General features: G+C 49.7%; 1 protein-coding gene across 1 annotated transcript in view; it reads left to right on the top strand.

Moving 5' to 3' along the window:
* Positions 1–20,588, top strand: part of BEAN1 (brain expressed associated with NEDD4 1) — a gene marked incomplete at both ends in the record, with an annotated part of 37,948 nt that overhangs the window by 6,251 nt on the left and 11,109 nt on the right. The gene's annotated exons all lie outside the window — the stretch shown is intronic.

Below are 20,588 nucleotides of genomic sequence, written 5' to 3'. Positions count from 1 at the left end.
ACACATGTACACACATGTATTTTTAGAAAGCACAGATCCCAGGCCCTGAGATGCTCTGTGAGTTTTCTGGTGTGAAATCACAGTTCCCCAAGCAGCGTGCCACGCCGGTTCTACCAGGCCTGAGATCACATCCTACCTTCACTTACCCCATCGGAACTCTTGACTGGGTTTCTATGGGGACTGGGAGTGGGTGTCAGGCCAGCCTGGGGTTCACACCAGGACAGGCTGAGCTGGAAGAAGCCACCTGAAGAGGGATTCCCAGGTCAGCAGCAGTCATGGCCCCCTCCGTCCGACCCCCCTCAGGCAGCAGAATGAACATTTTGCAGCCACACACCTCCTGCCTTGGGCTTTCCATACATAACCCCCATCCTCACGGCAGGTTAAGTGTTCTTACCCTGCTTTCCCCAGGAAGACACTGCACCTCAGAGAGGTGAAGTGCTTTGTCCAAAGTCACACTGCCAGAAAGTGGCAGAGTTGATATTAGCACTCAGGAATTGGACTTCTGAGCTCAGGCTCTCCAAAGATAGGTGTTTGATTTGTTTATTAAATAGAATAATCAGTTATTAGTGTAGTTTGGCCAATTGGCCCCGTCAAAACAGGGGACCCATTTGGAGAAAAAAAATATATGATAAAAGGGATCCCTGGAGGAGAAAAGGGTGGGACCTCTGGACCCGCCTCTTACAGAAGAGTTCTGTCCACAATGATATCATCCCCAGGATCAGGGAAGCCGAATGCCCCCTGGGACCTAGAGGGACCAGGCTCTTTTCCCATTGGCTTGTGACTGACAACTTCCCCTTCAAGTACCTGCTCGGCTCCACATCCAACCAAAGGTGCAGTTTGGTTTCTGCACGTGAAGTGACCGCACTCCCTAGAAATAAGAACTATAACTCCTTAATCTTCCCATAGCCTCCTGTCACCTGGGGACATGCCAGGAGAGACTGAATCAGTTCAGATCTCCAGCAGCATGGGAAGATGGATTACTTTCTGAAAATGTCTCCTCCATTGCAAATGGGTGTTAGAGTGACCTGGCAGTCCTTTGCTGCACAGACATCCTGACACCTGGATGTTCACTTGGGGGTACAGGGGGAATTGGGGAAGAGACAGTTTCATTCTCTAGGTCCCTATTTCTGAATTGGTAATGTAATATATTAGGTGCCTTTTAAGGGAGTGTGCTGGCTGACAGTGTGGGCTTTGGAGTCAAACAGACCTGGGTTCTAGTCCCAGCCTGTAATTAGCAGCTGTGTGACCCTGGAAAGTTTCATAACCTCTCTGAGCCTCAACTGCCTTATTTATAAAACGAGAATGAAAAGAGCAGAGCATCTTCCTCTTAAAACTGTTGTGATGATGATGATGATGATGATGATGATGATGATAAGGTCTGAGCTAGGCATCTATGAATTCCCTTCCAAAGCCAGCTGTGGGACCTTAAACTAGTCCCTCACCCTCTCCAGTTCTCAGTTTCCCCTTCTGTGAAATGAGGACATTGAACTGATCTTTAAGGGTCTTTCCAGCCCTGACAGTTACAAGATTCTCAAGGGTCCACCGAGGAGAGAGATTCCCCCCTTCCACTGACCACTGAGAACCCAGCACACATTTGTGCCACCCCTGCCCAGAACCCCCATATTCTGCAGCCCAGAGCCCTCCAGGCCCCCACCCAGACTAGGCCCATGCTCTCAGAGTCACCATCCTCTCCCCAGAGGTTGACAGCCCAGGGTACACGAGCGCCCTGCAGAGTCAGTAGGTGTTGTACTGGCGTCCCCATCACCTGCCTGTTTGTGTCTCTGCAGGTGAGCGGAGGGTCCTTCCCTGCGAGAAGTCAGAGCTGTGCACGTGGGCAGGCTGGCTCCGCTGTTCTGCTCCAAGGATTACATGTCCTTCAAACGCCCCTGCCCCTGTAAGTCTCCTCCCCACATCTTCCCATGGACTAGGGCCAGGTGAGGGCAGAGTCAGGACTGTGGAGAATGTCTCTAGGATGTTTGGCCAGAGAGCTCCAGGGCTCTGATCAGGGTGTGATGTGATATGACGGATCGGGGGAGGGCAACACAGAAGACTCCTGACATCTGCAAGAGACATGTCACTTTGCGAATCCCTCTGTATGAGTACTTCCCAAAGTGTGGTTCAGGGTTCCTCCAAGGGATATTAATGGGGTTACTATTTTTTTAATTCCATGGTCAAGTGAGTGTGGGAAATGCTGAGTGAGACAAGTCAAGTAGGTTTTGCTGGACTTTTCAGAGCCTTTAATATGGTGCTGTGTTGTGAGGCTCTATAGGAAAGAGAAAGCCCAGTGATCTTCCCAAATCTAGTTGACCACAAGGAATGTCTCGCGGGATGGGTGCGCCACAGAACACACTCCTTGGAGTTCAGTGTCCTAGAAAACCCTTCCCGGAGTAGCCCCACCATGCAGCCCCTCATTTACTAATTCATTTCCATCTAATGAAGCCACAGATGATTTTGCCCGTAACATCCTTCTCATGGCTCCCTGATGCCCACGCGTCTAGACGATGGACACGATCAGGAGTACCCTGGGGCTCAAGGTTGCAGCCCCTGGGGCTCACTCCCCTAGTCATCATCAGCCCCGCCTTCACCAACTCATGCTGCCACCCTTACCCCAGAGTGGCCTTCACCTCTCCCCCTGGCAGCCACCTGCTTCCTCTCATGATGTCCCCTGAACGCCCTCAAGCCACCATCATTTGCTGCAGTTTGGGAGGACGTGCATAACCTCCCCATCCCCTCTCCATGGTGAGGTGGGACTGTGAGTCTGTGTGAATTCAGGGCCCCCACCTTAGCCTCCCTCTACTTGTCATCTCCCTTCGGCCCGCTCACCAGTGTCTGTTCAAATTTGTGCCACTGGTTACATGTCCCGAATCATGGGGTTGGTGGCCTCTCTTGCATATAGTCGAAATCCCAACTGTCAATTGTTTGCACATCAAAGGGCTGCTGTAGCCGGGGTGGGGAGAGCTGGCCCCTCCCATCTGGGAGCGATCATCACCAGGTGGGCCGGAGAGGGCAAGGTGGCAATGGGTTCACTGTGCAAAGAGTGGTGTTCAGGGGGCGGGGGAGCCCAGGCTGGCTGCCGGCTGCCGTGGGTACCGAGGAGGGTATAGGTCGAGAGTGGTAAGCTTTCTGATAGACAGGACAAGCTCAACGAATTATTGTTACAGTTGTCACTATGGTTGTGGCATCATCAGGTGTCAAAGCCCCAGCGCAAGGCCAGGTGGGAAGGCTGCCACGGGGGAGCAGGTCGGAGCCCAGGGACACCTGCCCCACAGAGGGTCAGGGTGGCTGTGCCCTCACTCCTGGGAGCAGCCGGCAGTGGAGGAGGCTGGGGCTGCTGAGTGCGGAGGGCTTTCCAGAACCTTCTGGGCTCAAGCCAGGCCCTTCGGAGCCCCGCCCGTCTGCACTAATAGGGGCCGACACCCCAGGACAGGGCTTTGTGCATCCAGCTCCTGAGGACTCCAGGGTGTGGTCATGGGTATTCTGGGCTGGTCAGAAGCAGTTCCTGCACGTCTCTGAATTCCCCTCTCCCCTCACCGCCCCACCTCACGCTGACAGGCCCAGCGCCTAGCATGCAGTAGGCACTCAATGTTTGTTGAATAAATAAATGCATAGTCAGACACTGTGGATGAGGCGCTGGAGGGGGAGAAGCTGAAGCTCCTGACTCTGCCACCAGATTCTCTCTGTGGCTCTGGCCAGCCCGTCCTCATCTTTAAAATGAAGGGGACTGAGGCCAGTGGGCTCCAGGAGCTCAGGGCAACTGTGAGGCTCCTTGGAGGGTGAGGGGAGCCCAGGCAGGCAGAACCCAGGAGCCCCACCACCCATTGCTTCAGCCAGAGCAGCTCTGCTAACATCTACAGGTTGGGGTCTGTTCAGATTTCAATTGGAGAAAGGTGTCCCAGGCAATGGCAGGCTGGGTCCCATGGGGTTGTCCAGGCCTACCCTTCCTCCATCATCTCTCCCCTTCTCTGCTGGATTCTTCTCCTCACGTTGTCCAATCAGACTCGTTACCTTTTCTCTGCACTTGTCTAAGAAGTGCTCACAGCACCCCTTTCAGCACCCTTAGTCTGCTTCAATCTAGCTCCTGCAACCCCACACCAACACCGCATCAGAATCTGTGTCGCTAAGTGCATCCCAGAGTTTCCAGTTCTCAGCTGCATCTGACGCTGTTGGTCACATCAGTCTTCTACGTAACTCCTCCACTGGGTTCCTGACTCTGAGCCCTCAGGTTCTCCTCCAGCCCCTCTGGCTCCCTGGGCTCTGACCATCCATTCCTGGTCTCCTTTGGTACTGGAGGTGGGTGGATTCTTCCTGCACCTGCCCTGAGATGCTGGGTCCCCCAAGACTCCAATCCTGCTGGCCTTCTCGCCCCAAACACTCCAGACCCTTTCATCCTCACTCTGCTCTCAACTGCAGCCGTCTAGGCCGGCAGCTTCCCGGCTCTCTCCCACCCCAGTTCTGCCTGAGCTTCTGATTCCTTCTGCCTTCTGCTGCCTGGCTCCCCTGGGCAGCCCCCGTCTCCACTGCTCCAATACAGCCTGTCCCAAACCGAACTCCTTGTCTTCCCCTCCATGCTGGCTTGCTTGATTTTGCTGTCTTGGTTTAGGATACCACCATCACCACCACCATCACCACCACTCAGTTCTTCAGGCCAGAAATCTGGGAATGACCGTCAATTCTCCTCCAACACACCCATCATTGCCAACTGCCCAAGGAGACCCCGGGGTTTCCGAACTGGGTCAACAGATCTCCCTTCTGACTTCCCCCCCATCCGGGGCCCTCCTCAGACCCAACCTTGAAATTGCTGCCTCAGTAGATGTTTATGGAACAACCAGACAAGTGAGCAAATCGAGGTGAAGCAGATGTCTTATGGGCGGCCTCCTGGGCTCGCAGACCAGAGGCCTTCACACAGGTTCTGGAAGGGATGCAGAACCACAAGAGCCCCAGACATCCACATACACCTGACCCGGAGCAATGAGGGATGAAGCCGGAAGCCCCAGGAGGGCCCTGCCATGGACACACACCCTCTTCTGTTTAGCACCTCCTTTCCCGCTCTGTGAATTTAGACACCTAACAGGGAATCCTTGAACCTTCTTAGCTCACAAAATTATCTTGCTCAGTACATGCAAAGATGCCAAAGACCATTAAAACCTGGAAAACGCAGGATAGGAATCACAGCTTGTTCCTGTTTAGGTTTCCACACCCCTACACCCTGCCGATTGAGAAGGGCCGAAGGGAAAGTCCCTAGAAGGAAAAACAAGCCCTAGAGTTTCCCAAGCAAGACCAATCTCCTAGGAGTGAGAGTTCAGGAGGTCAAGGAGAGTCAGCAGGGAACGTGGATCCAGGGCAGGGAGGAGTAGGGCGATGGGCAGGCGTCTGCCCAGTACCCACAGATTCAGACACTGGGTGACGTGGGACCATCCACTGGCCTCTCAGGAGCTGGGCAGCCATGAAGCAGGCCAGGCCGGGCCCACTCCTCCCAGGCCCTACCACATCCCCGGCCCCATCTTATCTTCCAAGCATCTCAGCTCATCTCGGCCCCTCGCAGAGACAGCCCCAGCAGACCTCCGTGCCCTCCGCCCAGTCGAGCAGATGAAAAGACTAAGGCAGGGAGAGGCGGCAAGAACAGGGGAGGGGAAGCCCTGAGGGTTTTGGCCACAAGGCTGCAGGAGGGAAGTCAGGTCGTCTCCCTGCAAGTGCAGGCCTGTGAGCCATTTCCAGCCCTAAGCACTGAGTGAGGAGGAGGGGGACCAGCCTGGCTCCTCAGAGAGGCTGGAGGCGGAGGAGCCTCCTCCATCTGGTCCCAGCTGGGCAGGGCAGCCCAGGATTCCCCCAGGACCCAGGCTCCAAGAACAGATGCTTCACAACCTCTTCTTCGCCACCAGCACATGGCAGCTCCACAGAGCTCCCTGTGAGGTGGAGGTGGCCTCAACAGATGGGTCTGGGGGAGGAGGGGCTTTGGGGCCACAGGGGAGACTGAGCCTGTAGCCAAGCAGGAAAGAGAGCCACAGAGAAATCAGGTGGGGCTTGTCTCTGCTAAGCTCACAGGCTGCCCACAGGGCTGGAAGGAATCACAGCCTGAAAAAGTCTCTGGATGGGCTTGACTCTCCCTCAGAGTTGGTGTGACGTGATAGACAGTGCCTGAGTTCGAGTGCAACATGGCACTGACACTAACAGCTGTGTGATCTGGAGCAAGCTACTCAACGTCTAGAAACCTCAATTTGCTCATCTTTAAAATGGAAATAGTCATAATAGCCTTTTGGTTTGATGCCCAGATGTGGTGTACCACAAGGAACATCTAGCTTGGTGCCAGGCACTGAGAAGATGCTCAAGAAACTTAAAAGTCTTGTCTTTTGACCACCCTCTCTCTACACAGCTTAATATGACCCAAGTCTTTGGTAACAGAATGAGGGAAATGAGGAGAGATGGGGACTTTGGAGATGAATCCGGGGTTTGGACCGGACACTCCTGTTTTCTGCTCTGCTCATTGTAACTGTTACCTCTGCAGAGACTTTGCTGTCAACAGAAGGAAGGACTTGAAAGCTAGGAGGGCAAATGATGGGGCACACTCTGCAATTTACCACTTCTCTGCCCAGAGCAGACATTGCTAATCAACTGCAGTGCTCTTTCCTACTGAGCCTGAATGCAACCTCAGACTCCCTCTGAACACGTGCAGGCACTGCCCAATAATTATTAGCCTGTGAAATGAAACCTCTGTCCATTCCTTGCTGAGGTCTGATTTTGGAGTGGGCAAGGGAATACAAGGGGTGACTTCGGCTAGCCATGTCTCTCTGAGCCTCAGTTTCCTCATCTGTAAAATGGAAGTTGAAAGGACTGTCCACCTCAAGAGGGTTGCTCTGAGGATCAAATGAGGTATCACAGGTAAAGGGCTTACAAGGCCTTACGATCATTTCTTTATGTGACCTTCTTGCTTCCTAGAAGCGACTCTGCACAGGAGGGGTCAGTGTGGCCATTTCAGGCCTGAGGAAACTGAAGCTCAAGGACGTGAAGAAGCTAGTCTAGGTGACACAGCTGGAAAATGGCGGGGGTCAGGGATACACCCCAGGTGGGTCTTTCCAGGGCTCAATTTTGGATAATCTGCAGCTGGACGAAAAGGGTAGAGTCAAGTCCGCTCCTTCACCCCCACCCCTTGAATGGAGAGTCCATTCTGCAGCCCCATAGACATCCTGGCTGCCCCTCCTCAGAGTTCTCTGGTTGAGCTCAGAGTCTGACTGTAGTGAGTGCTCAGCATCTGACAGCTAATCTCGGTTTTAAATGCACAGTCATCTTACATTAGAGTCCTTGGCAAGAGGGCACCAACCTCAGCTTGAGTGCCGAATGTAGTGCTCATAACAGTCGCAGCATCCCCAGCGTTTGCAGAGGGCTCCTTGCGGCAGAGTTTCTGCACTTCCCCGTCCCCTGGCGGCGGGCTCCCTGGGTGACCTCATCCGCCTCGTGGTACTGAGCAGCTTCCGTACACTGACGGTCCCCAAATTTACGTGGCACTGAGCAGCTTCCGTACACTGACGGTCCCCAAATTTACATCTCCAGCTCCAGACTCTCCCTGAACTCCAGACTCAGATATCCAACTGTCCACCCCATATCTCCACTCGGATGTCCACTCGGGTGTCTACAGCTTATCTCAGATAGAACATGTCAAAACCTTACATCTTGACTCATAGACCCCACCCAAGCTGCCCGTCATCTTCCCCATCTCAGGAAATGGCAGCTCAATCCTTCCATGTGCTCAAGCCCCAAACTTTCTCAGTCTTTACTGCTCTCCTTCTCATCTACCCCCAAACCAATTAATCTGAAAATCCTAACAGTGTCACTTTCAAATCTGACCCCATCTTGCCACCTCCACCTCTAAGCCCCAGGACCAAGGACACCATCGTCATCACCTGTACCACTGTCCTAGCCTCCTAACTGGCCTCTTTGCCCCCCTCTTGTCCCCCTCCAGCCTATTCTGCCACAACCCTGGGAGCGTGGAAAAGGGAAGGATCTAGAGACTGAGTCTTGGGTTGGTTTCTGTATCTAGAAATCTTGCCAAGGAAAGCATGACCCCCAGAGTTGTCACCCACGGCACCCCAAAGTCAAGTACACTGGAGAGGACTGACCCGCAAACAGCAATGTGTAAGGACATTGCCATTTCTCTGCCAAGGGCTACCCTAGATTGGCTACCCCTCCTACACCTGGAACTGTGCCCAGGGTGATTAGGAAAGGCTGGTCTTCCTCTGTGATGTCACCACAGAAGTGTGCAGGCCTGCACACTTCCCGGACAGGAGAGAGAGGCCCCAAGAGAGAAGTCACATGCCCCATGGACCCAGGGGCTACCGACGGAGGAGACAGGTTTCAAAAGCAGGGCTTCCAGGCCCAAGCCCAGGGCCCTGGCCACGCTAGTCCCTCTGAGAGCTTGATACATTTTCACCTCCTAGAGTTCCTTCTATTTGCTTCTCTCTGCATTTAAGAACCGTGTCCTCCATTAGCCCCCAAACCATCAGCTTCTAAGGGCTGCTCCCTCTTCCCACCTGACCCCACCTAGACTACGTGTCCATAGGTGACCTCCAGGCCTTGCTCGAGAGAGAGTCATTCCAGAGCTTTCCTCTGCCCATCTGCCAGGGCCTTCAGCCACTGGATGATGTTTGTCTCCCCTAGGAATGTGGCTAACTCTGGGGATGTAGTCTAATACAGTAAAAAACAGCAAGAGCTGAAAGAGGCAGGTTCAAAAACCATTGGAGCAAATGTATTTAAATCATCCAAGCCTCCGTTTATTCAGCTATGAAATGGGATTATGAGACCCAGTTTCCAGGGTGACTGAGAGTTTGGTGAGCACATAGATGCTCAGTAAGAGTTTGTTCTATCTTTCACCTCTGGCTGTCGCATCCCACAACGAGAGCTGCAGAACTCACTCGGTCTTCCCTGCAGGGTCCTACCAAGACCATTCCAAGGGGAGATCACGTGTTCCCTCTCCCTTCCCAGCCAGCCCCAGGCTGGTGTTGAAACACAGCATGGCATGCTTGGCCACCTTCATCTGACAGGCTCTAATCAGGGGCCAGCCAGATGCCAGCCTTTCACCAGATCCCATCACAGGCACACAATGGGACAATGCAAGAAAATGTGTTCTCCCTACGTTGTAGACTGGATGTAAGAGGTCCTTTGCTGACCCTTTAGGACTTGCCCTGGGATGCTACCCTAACTGCCTCACACCAGAGGTGGAGAAACTGAGATGCAGATTGGGGACTGGACCAGGTCACCCAGCGTGTTTGTGGCTGAAACTTTGATGCTCCCAGCCTGACTCCACATAAAGTGCTCCTTCCACATGGAGCCTGCTCCCCTGTTCTCAGTGAAGATGCAGAAAAAGAGCAGCCCTCCTTTGAAAGCAAAACTGTGACAAAAGCCACGACTTTTTCTTTTTATAACCATAAAGACATTTATTCTTTCCGCACAGGGAGGGAAGTCCTGAGATGGAACAGCTTTAGGGCTCTCAATTTCAGTGGTCAAGGATGGACATCATTAAGGACCCAGGTTCTTTCTATCTTCTTGCACCAACATTTTCTGCATTGCAAGATGACCCCCGTCAGGGACTTCCCTGGTGGTCCAGTGGCTAAAACTCCACGCTCCCAATGCAGGGAATCTGGGTTCAATCCCTGTTCAGGGAACTAGATCCCACATTCAGGAACTAAGAGTTCACATGCCACAACTAAAGATCCCGCACGCAGCAACAAAGATCCTGTCTGCCTCAACTAAGACCCAGCACAGCCAAATAAATAAATATTTAAAAAAAAAAGATGGCCCCCATCAACCCAGGCAGTGATGCAACTTTTCCCAGAAGTCCCCCAGCACACCACCCCCATGTCTTATTGGCCAGAATTTAGTCACATGTCCACCCCTAAGCCAATCATACTGAGGGCGTGGTAATACCAAGACTGGCTTACCAAGCTAGTCTTTAAAAGGACAAAGGTTGTCAGAACCTAGTCCCCCCTCAGTCTAACATGGAGGCAGTGGACAGTCAGACTAGCAAACCCTTTCCCTCCTGCCTACTCAGTCCTTCCCCTCTGGTCCCCAAGACTCCAGGAGGACCTGTGAAAGTTAGGAGTGAGAACTGAACTGAGGAATTCCTTTTCTGGGGATTCTCTGGGGTTGGTTTTTTGTTTGTTTAGTAGAGATACCAGCTCACAAGAGTGAATACTTAAATATTCAGGAGATTCATGACCCGTTTAATCATTGGTAGCCAGCCTGAAATCCATCATGATGGGAGTATTTACACCATGGAAACTGGCAACCAACACTACAAATCAGGGATTTTTCTTTCTTTTTTTTTTTTTCCTGGAAAGCTGGTTTGCCAGCGCACCACTGTATAAAACATACATGCAGGGAGGTGCACAAATCGTTAGTGTACAACTCAATGAATCTTCACAAACTAACCACACTCAGATCAAGAAACACATCATAAGCTGCATCCCAGAACACCTACTGTGTGCTCTTCCAGTCACTACCCCATGCCCAGGTCAACCACCGTCTTGACTTCTATCACCATAAATTAGTTTTGCCTGTTTTTGACCTTTATACATTTGGAATCATACAGTATGTTCTCTTTTGTTTCTGGCTTCTTTTGTTCAACATTCCATTGTGAGATTCAACCACAGTATTGTATATAATTGTAGATCATTTATTCTCATCACCGTATAGTATTTCATTGTGTCAATATACCACAAATAACTTATCCATTCTACTTTAATGGACATCTGAGTAGTCTTCAGTTTGGGGCTATGAATGAATAGTGAACATTCTAGTAGAGTGCTGTCCAATAGAGCTTTCTGCAATAATGAAAATGTTCTGTATCGTCACTGCCCAATATGATAGCCACAACCCATGTGCAGCTATTGAGCCCTTGAAATGTAGCTAGTGCAACTGAGGAACTGAATTTTTTTAGTTTAAGTATACTTGATTTACAATATTGTATTAGTTTCAGGTATACAGCATAGTGATTCAGTATTTTTGCATTATAGGTTATTACCAGATAATAGGTATAATTCCCTGTGTCATACAGTATATCCTTGTTGCTTACCTATTTTATGTATAGTAGTTTGTATCTGTTAATCCCATATCCCTAATTTGTCCCTCTCCCCTTCCTTCTCCCCTTTGATAACCACAAGTTTGTTTTCTATATCTGTGAATCTGTTTTGCATATACATTCATTTATTTTTTTAGATTCTACATATAAGTGATATCATATAGTATTTGTCTTTCTCTGTCTTACTTATTTCACTAAGTATAATATTCTCTAGGTCCATCCACATTGCTACAAATGGCAGTATTTCATTCTTTTTATGGCAGAGTAATATTCCATTGTATATATATACCACATCTTCTTAACCCAGTTGTCTGTTGATAGGCACCTTGGGTTGCTTCCATGTCTTGGCTATTGTAAATAGTGCTGCTATGAACATTGGGGTGCATAAATCTTTTTGAATTAGTGTTTTCATTTTTTCCAGATATATACTCAGGAGTGGAATTGCTGGATTATATGGTAGTTCTATTTTCAGTTTTTTAAGGAACATCATACTGTTTTCCATAGTGACTGCACCAACTTACGTTCCCAGCAACAGTGTACATGGGTTCCCTTTTCTCCACAGCCTCTCCAACATTTGTTATTTGTGGTCCTTTTGATGACAGCCATTCTGACAGGTGTGAGGTGATATCTCATTATGGTTTTGATTTGCATTTCTCTAATAATTAGTGATGTTGGACATATTTTCTTGTGCCTGTTAGCCATCTCTATGTCTTCTTTGGAAAAAACATCTATTCAAGTCTTCTGCCCATTTTTTGACTCGATTTTTTTTTTAATATTGAGCAGTATGAGCTGTTTGTATATTTTGGACATCAATTCCTTGTTGGTATCATCATTTTCCAATATTTTCTCCCATCCTGTAGGTTGTCTTTTCATTTGTTGATGGTTTCTTTTGCTGTGCAAAAGCTTTTAAGTTTAATTAGGTCCCATTTGTTTATTTTGCCTTTATGTCTTTTGCTTTAGGAAACTGATCCAAGGAAATATGGCTCCAAATTATGTCAAAGAGTGTCCTGCCTATGTTCTCTTCCTAGAGTTTTATGGTTTCATGTCTTGCATTTAGGTCTTTAAACCCTTTTAAAGTTTATTTTTGTAGTATACAGTATGAGGGAATGTTCTAATCTCATTGTTTTACATGTGGCTGTCCAGTTTTCCCAGCACCACTTGTTAAAGATGCTGTGTCTTCTCCATTGTATATTCTTGCCCCCTTTGTCATAAACTGATTAACCATAGGTGTGCGGGTTTATTTCCAGATTCTCTTTTCTGTTTCATTGATCTATGTGTCTGTTTTTGTGCCAATACTATGCTTTTTTGATTACTGTAACTTTGTAGTATAGTCTGGAATTTGGCGGGGTTATACCTCCAGCTTTGTTTTTTGGTTTTTTTTGTTTGTTTGTATTTAATTTTATTGGAGTATAGTTGATTTGCAATGTGGTGTTAGTTTCAGGTGTACAGCAAAGTGATTCAATTATATATATATACATATATTCATTCTTTTTTAGATTCTTTTCTCATATAGGTTATCACAGAATACTGAGTAGAGTTCCCTGTGCTATACAGTAGGTCCTTGTTGGTTATCTATCTTAGATATAGTAGTGTGTGTATCTGCCAGTTTTGTTCTTTTTTCTCAGGACTGATGTGGCAATTTGGGGTCTTTTATGGTTCCACATAAGTTTTAGGATTATTTGTTCTAGTTCTGTGAAAAATGTCCTGGGTATTTTGATAGGGATTGCATTAAATCTATAGATTTCTTTGGATAGTATGACATTTTAATAACATTAATTCTTCCAATCTAGGAGCATGGGGTATCTTTCTATTTCTTTGAATCATCTCCAATTTTGAGGAACTGAATTTTAATTTAATTTTCATTAATTTAAGTAGCTACATGCGGCTAGTGGCTACCATACCGGACAGCACTGTTCTAGTACATGAGTTTTGGTGAACATATTGATGCATTTCTGTTGGAGAGTTCATTCTGCCCAGGAGTGGAATTTCTGGGTTATAGGACATCCATGTGTTTGGCTTTAATAGATAGAGCTAAACAGTTTTCCAGAGTGGCTGTACCAATCCACACTCCTAACATCAATCTATGATAGCTCTAGTTGCCCTACATCCTCACCAATGCTTGGTGTTGTCTGGATTTTTTCACTTTAGCCATTCTGGTAGATAGCAGAGATATTACCTTGTGGTTTCATTTGAATTTCTCTGGTGATTAAGTACAGTGTATTTAGCACCTTGGATATCCTCGTTTGTGAAGTGATTGTTTAAGCCTTTTGCCCACTTTTTCATTGGGTCTTTTTATTACTAATTTCTAGGAGTTCTTTATATATTCTGACTACCAGTCCTGTGTTGGATATATTATTGCAAAAATCTTCTCCCTCTATGTGGACTGCTTTTTGACTCTTATAATCATGTCTTTGGATTCACAGATGTTCTTAAACTTTTATATATAGACTATCTATTCTTGTATATAATTTGCTTTATACATATTTAACTTCAAAATTTACAGAAAATAAAACGATATAGAGCATACAGTTAGGGGATACCCTCTTGTACGCCTTAGGAGAAGAGGCTTCTATTGCTGCACTTCAAAGAATACATTTTTACAAATGTGAAAGCCAACGTGGGCACCTTTTAGGTTGGGTGGCAGCCTTGTTAAAGAGTTTTTGTCTATTACTGAAATTTCAGGTTTTAGGTTAAATGAAATTTAAAGGATGGCTCGTGAAACAATTTAAACTTTTTAAAAAATCTCTCATTTTTTTCAAGATAAAAAAGTACCTCCTACACTAAAATACTGACAGTGATCCCAGTAGTTTAAGTACTATTAAAGTACACGTGGCTACTACACATGCACAGTATGTCACCAACACTGTCTAAACAATAAGAATCACAGCACTGGGGCACAGTGGCTCTTGTTATCCTTGCGAGCGAACAGGATGATCAATTACACCTGAGCGATATTAGTGCACTGGCGTATCTACCAAGTGTAAAATCCAGTTATCTAAGACAACATGACTATCAGATTCCCAGACAGTACGTTATTTCTGAGTTTGTATGTTCAGAAACCTGTGGGTTGTCCCTTAAATTCTTTTAAAATAGGAATTACATTGAGCATTACAAACACTGAACTAAGTAATGTAGCCACCATAGTGGGTGAAGTTCAGTGTCTGGTTTAACAAGCGTTTACTATCATTTCAAAATCAATTTCTGCTCAATCCTAGCAGAGCCAGCATTTCTCCTGCAGTGACATTTATTTCTAAATGCACAAGAATGAAAGGCCCAGCTATACACCACTGCCTTAGTACAAGAGCCATGGGGAGGGCGAGCTGGTGAAACACACACGAGAGAGAGACGCGCACAGCATCATCCCTTTGTTCAACACTGGCTTTGATTCAGAGTAGAATGCAAAAAACATATTATAAAAACAGAATGAGGACCTGTTTCTAAGTGTAGTAGGTAACCAAGAACTATACTTCCACTGCAAAAATCTTCATAGGATTCAAGTACTAAAGTTACACTAATACTGAAACATAGGTAATCAGAAGCAGCAAAGGCACTGGTAATACGAGTCATCATCAAAAGACAGCCCCGGTATTCCTGTCAGCTGCTGCTAAGACTTGCATTTTTCGAACTGAAAAGGAATACTGTGGGGCTTTTTACTTATCAATTGCTTGAAGAAAGGCTGTCTTAGGTCCCCTCATTGAACATGAGGCCTAGGTTACCAAATTAGTTTTCCTATATCATCACAAGATGTATTATACTCAGTTAATACTGTTTGACATTGAATTGCTATAATTGATGGTATGGCTACTCTCTTGGGTCTCCCACAAAGAACAAACCTACTGGAGTAAAACAGCTAACTGTGCAAAAATGGAGGATCCCATAAGGATGTGGAAGGACACTTCTGTGTCTTGGGATCTATTATCTGGTTCCAGGCACCTGTACAGATTCCTCCCTGAGAAACATTCACCAGTGTCCTGGGGCAGGTTACAAATGATTTAGAAAGTCTTTCAAAACTTTCCCCTTGGGCTTCCCTGGTGGCGCAGTGGTTGAGAGTCCGCCTGCCGATGCAGGGGACGTGGGTTCGTGCCCCAGTCCGGGAAGATCCCACATGCCGCGGAGCGGCTGGGCCCGTGAGCCACGGCCGCTGAGCCTGCGCGTCCGGAGCCTGTGCTCCGCAACGGGAGAGGCCACAACAGTGAGAGGCCCGCGTACCGCAAAAAAAAAAAAACTTTCCCCTTGCTCCAGCTATGGCTTTGGCCCTGTTCACATCTCCGTCCCTGTGCCCCCTGCCCACCTAGAAGCCCAATCTCCCACCAAAGATGTTTATTTTAATATAGTCCAACTTATCCGTTTTTTTCATGGTTAGTACCTTTGTATCCTGTTTAAACAATCCAAGGTCATAAAGATGTTCTACAGTGTTTTCCATTTGGAGCTTTACTGTTTTGCCTTTCACATTTAACACTATGTCTAGGGGTGTTTTTAAATATTTTAAGGTTTGTCATATATTGAGCACCTACTGTGTGCCAAGCATCCTGCTAGGCAGTGTGCTTTGATTAGTTCCAAGAAATTGCTGTTCCTATTGTACAAATGAAGCGATAGAAGCTTAGAGGGGTAAACTGCCCCGAGGACACCACCTGCAAGAGGCAGGGCCAAGATCTGAACCCACGACTGTCTGTCTTACTTAGCCAGATCCTAGGACCAGATGAAGGTCAGCTCTGGTGGAGGAGCTCTGGGCTTCCTCCTGCCCTGAGGAAGATGGCTGAGGAGTGATCCTTCTCCCAGAGGACACTAGGACCATGCACCATCTCAGGATACTGAATGTTGGTGAATAAAAGGCCTTAGGACTGGGGCTGGTTTGCCCCAGCTCAGGGCTGCAAAGCAATCTTGGGGGTGGGCATGGGGGTCCAGGGCTTGTCCCCAAACACTGCAGAATGTTTTTAGAAACCCACATTCCCTGAACCACACGCTGAGAATTCCAAAGCTCCACGGTTCAGTGTGATGGTGTCAGTCATTTGAGATCATCAGGATATATCATGGCCAAGAAGTATCTATCTTTGCCTGGTCTACTAGTTTTTCTCATCCTACCTATTAAAGTGGCATGTTATGTTAATAGATCTCCTGGTCTTAAAACATTCTGGCATTCCTGGAATAAGTCCTTTCTACTTATGATTTTTTTTTTTTTTTTGCGGTACGCGGACCTCTCACTGTTGTGGCCTCTCCCGTTGCGGAGCACAGGCTCCGGACGTGCAGGCTCAGCGGCCGTGGCTCACGGGCCCAGCCGCTCCGCGGCATGTGGGATCTTCCCAGACCAGGGCACGAACCCGTGTCCCCTGCATCGGCAGGTGGACTCTCAACCACTGCGCCACCAGGGAAGCCCAATATATTATTTTTAATACACTGCTGCCCTGGTGCTGGTTTCCCACATACCCTTGTATTCTAGGAGTTGAGGGAACCACTGTGGAGCAGGGGACAAAATCCCACCTAACATGTTCCAGAATCAGAACCCACAAAAGCAAACGGCCAAAACAAAACTCAAGGAAGACAGTACTTGGGATGGGGACTTGGCCACTGTGGCCCAAGAACATACCTTTAGGCTGGTCCAGGTTGTGGTGGGATAGCTGAGGATAATTTGCTACATTCATGAATTTAACATTGTACATATCAATTAATAATGAACTTCTTGGAAAGTCCACATTGTAGTGAGTGGTCATTTTTCGAAGCCACGATTTTGAGTCTCATAATGCAAACTGGGGTGTGATAGCTAATCCCCTAGCTGATGGCGTGCCAAGCCAGCCCCGCTCCCACCCAGCATCTGCTTCTCCACACAGTTCCACTATTTCCTACCCATCGAGCAGGCACAGTGACTGCTGGTGTTATAAAAGCTTGTGTTCTCTCTGGAAAATAGCTTAAGAGCCAACTCTAGGTGGGGACAGAAGAGGAGAGAACATGAGTACAGGGCCATTGATGATTCTAGCAAGAAAAGGAAGAGTTTGGTGTGGGTTCAAGTAGAAAGTCTAATTCTGCCATGGCTTGGTTCTGTAATGTCAGCCAGTTTACCACTTCCTCTGCAGAAGTAGGGAAAAGTGGTTTGTGACACTGTTTCAATGAGTTTTCCAGCCAACAAATAAATTGTTCATCAAACCAGAGATAAAATCTCAGTGAATGATGACAAGACGGTAAACTTAGGGAGTCTGGCTATGTAGAGGTACATGTGAGTTAATTTTGGTGAGTTTATTTAAGTGGCAGAATCTATCTCAATAGTGGAATAAATCACTTTCATCTTATATTTATAGAATCATGAAAGGCCTGTGGGTGGTCACTTATATTTTTCCAGTTATATTTTAATGCAGCGGCTGAAAATCTTCCACTTGGCAATGGAGCACTCTCCTATCAACTCTGATGTGTACAACAGAGGGAAGGAGAGCTACTCTGCATGACGTGAGAGCAGAGAACTCCATGATGTACCAAGACTTTCCCTCTCAGCACTGGGGCACCTGTGTGGGAACTCTTGCTTTCCACGGTTTGAGAGGTTCATTTTAGTTAATTTATATACATGTTCCTAGTGCCTAGCATGTGTCCAAGCATAGAATAAGCACTTAGTTGAGTATTGGTGAGTAGATGGATGGGTGGGTAGCTGGATGGATGAGTGAATATATGGATGGATGCATGGACGATCGAGTGGGTCCTGAATAGATGCCTAGGTAGATAAGTACATTAGGAGGGTGAGTGAATTTATGGAGGACTGATTAATAGGTGGATGACTTCACATTCCAATCCTCCTTTCCACTATAACCTGCCCCACCTGTAATGCCACAAATGGCCAAGTAAAACGTGTCAGGGCCTTAACATGACATTAACTGACTTCTTATAGAGCTACATCCCACTGTAAGAAGAATACGGAACACCAAGCAGCCTCTTCCTCATCCCCATAATCCCAATGTTCAGGGGACATCCCACGGCCTCACCCCAGGAGCACCTCCTCCTTTCCTGAGCTCTGTTGGGACCTTACCCCTCTGTACTCCTGCCCAGGCCCCTTCCTCCCTCCCCTGATCTTGTTCTGCTGGTTCACCCTTCAAGACCCAGCCCCTCCTTGTGGATGTTCCTGACCTGTTCCCGGTACTCTGATTCTCTCCATCACAGTCTCCTGGTAACTAGGTGATATCACCAAGTGGGTTGAGAGGCTGCCCAAAACAGAAGGGGAGGGGACTCAGAAGTGCCCAAGCAAGTGAGCCTGCCCTGCCACGTCCCCTGCCCCAGTCCCTGCCGGGAGGCTGAGACCAGCCATTGGTGAGCAGAGGGAAGACAGTGCCTGAATCCTGTTCCCCAGATTCCCTTCAATGACCTCAAGGCCTCACCCTAGTGGCTTCGGCAGTGGAGAAAGAGGTGAACTACTGAGGCCAGACTTGCCAGGGAAGTGGACCCATGACAAATGTCTTCAGAATTTTTTGTGACAGGAACCTTCAGTCAGATCTCAGTCCTTGGCCCCCCTTCTCCCTCTAGCCAGCGTCTCCAAAGGTGTGGGCAGGACTGGAGGCCTAAAGAGGCTGGCTCAGCACCTCCACTGTCTCGGTGCCCTTTCTTTGTCAATGCTCCCACGTGGCTTCAGGCTGCAAAGAGCACTTGCCTGAACCCAGACAGAGTGACCGCACAGCTACCCACACACTACACTCAGCAAGGAATCAGGAGTGATGGTCTGCTTCAGTTTCCCTGCCCTGCACGTTCCCCACTGTTTCCCAGCCTGCAGCCAGCCCTGACTCATCCCCCGACGCCAGCCTGGATCTCACTGCCTCGCCCATTGTGTTCACCTGGCTCCCACCTCCTCCCCACCCCTTTCAGACCCCTTCACCCACCCTGCGGGAAGAACGGCTCAAGAATAAGCGTCTTTAAGCATCTTTCAGGCAGATAGCGAGCAGGTCCAGAGAGGGCAGAGAACAAACTCACTCTACAGCGAGTGAGTGGTAGAACCAGGAACGGAGCCCCGTTCTCCTACCTCCACCTCCACCGCACCCAACTCTCTTCCCCTGCTCGGGCCCTACTGCATGGATTATCAGACACACCTGGGTTCAAATCCCAGCTCTGCCACAAAACTAGGTGGGCAAACTTCAGCTCACCAAGATTCAGTGTCCTATAAATGGGGGTGACGATGGTTCCGCACACAGAACGGGCAAGTGCCAGACCCGGCCCCACACCCAGGCCGCGGTCATGCAGGGCCTCTGACCCACCTGTGGTTCCCAGTCCCAGCCTGGAGCAGAGGTCTGGAGGCGCGAGAGCTGGCTTCTGCCTGGCACAACGGAGGCCCACGGATCCAGGCACCATCCTAGCCCCAAAGGGGACCTTGGGACCCCATCTGCAGAGTGGGGAGAGCACCAGGGTTGTCGCTGAGGCCCGCTCAAAGGACATCCGCTTGGCGCGGTGGAGGAACTCTCCTCACGGGTAGCTGCCCTTCAATTGCTTTCAGCTGAGCCCAGCTCCACGCTCCGAGTGCAGGAGCTGCAGGCTTCCCCCACGCTCCACGCTCCACGCTCCACCCTCCACGCTCCTCACCCCACCCTCCACGCTCCTCGCTCCACCCTCCACGCTCCTCGCACCCGGCTCCACCCTCCACGCTCCACCCTCCACGCTCCTCGCCCCACCCTCCACGCTCCTCGCTCCTCGCTCCACCCTCCACGCTCCACGCACCCTGCTCCACCCTCCACGCACCCGGCTCCACGCTCCACCCTCCACGCTCCTCGCTCCACCCTCCCTGCTCCACGCACCCAGCTCCACCCTCCACGCTCCACCCTCCACGCTCCTCGCTCCACCCTCCACGCTCCTCGCTCCACGCTCCCTGCTCCACCCTCCACGCTCCTCGCTCCACCCTCCACGCTCCACGCACCCGGCTCCACCCTCCACGCTCCTCGCTCCACCCTCCACGCTCCACGCACCCGGCTCCACCCTCCACGCTCCTCGCTCCACCCGCCATGCTCCACGCTCCTCGCCCCACCCTCCACGCTCCTCGCTCCACCCTCCACGCACCCTGCTCCACCCTCCACGCTGCACGCCCCACGCTCCACCCTCCACGCTCCTCGCTCCACCCTCCACGCTCCTCGCTCCACCCTCCACGCTCCTCGCTCCACGCTCCCTGCTCCACCCTCCACGCTCCTCGCTCCACCCTCCACGCTCCACGCACCCGGCTCCACCCTCCACGCACCTCGCTCCACCCTCCACGCTCCACGCACCCGGCTCCACCCTCCACGCTCCTCGCTCCACCCTCCACGCTGCACGCTGCACGCTCCACCCTCCACGCTACTCGCTCCACCCGCCATGCTCCACGCTCCTCGCCCCACCCTCCACCCTCCACGCACCCTGCTCCACCCTCCACGCTGCACGCTCCACGCTCTACCCTCCACGCTCCTCGCTCCACCCACCACGCTCCACGCTCCTCGCTCCACCCTCCACGCTCCTCGCTCCACCCTCCACGCACCCTGCTCCACCCTCCACGCTCCTCGCTCCACCCTCCACCCTCCACCCTCCTCGCCCCACC

This window comes from Mesoplodon mirus (genome assembly GCF_964341445.2).
Source record: "Mesoplodon mirus genome assembly, chromosome: 19".
NCBI lineage: Eukaryota > Metazoa > Chordata > Mammalia > Artiodactyla > Ziphiidae > Mesoplodon > Mesoplodon mirus.
Note: the sequence above shows the minus strand (reverse complement) of the source record. Positions and strands in the feature narration are given on the sequence as shown.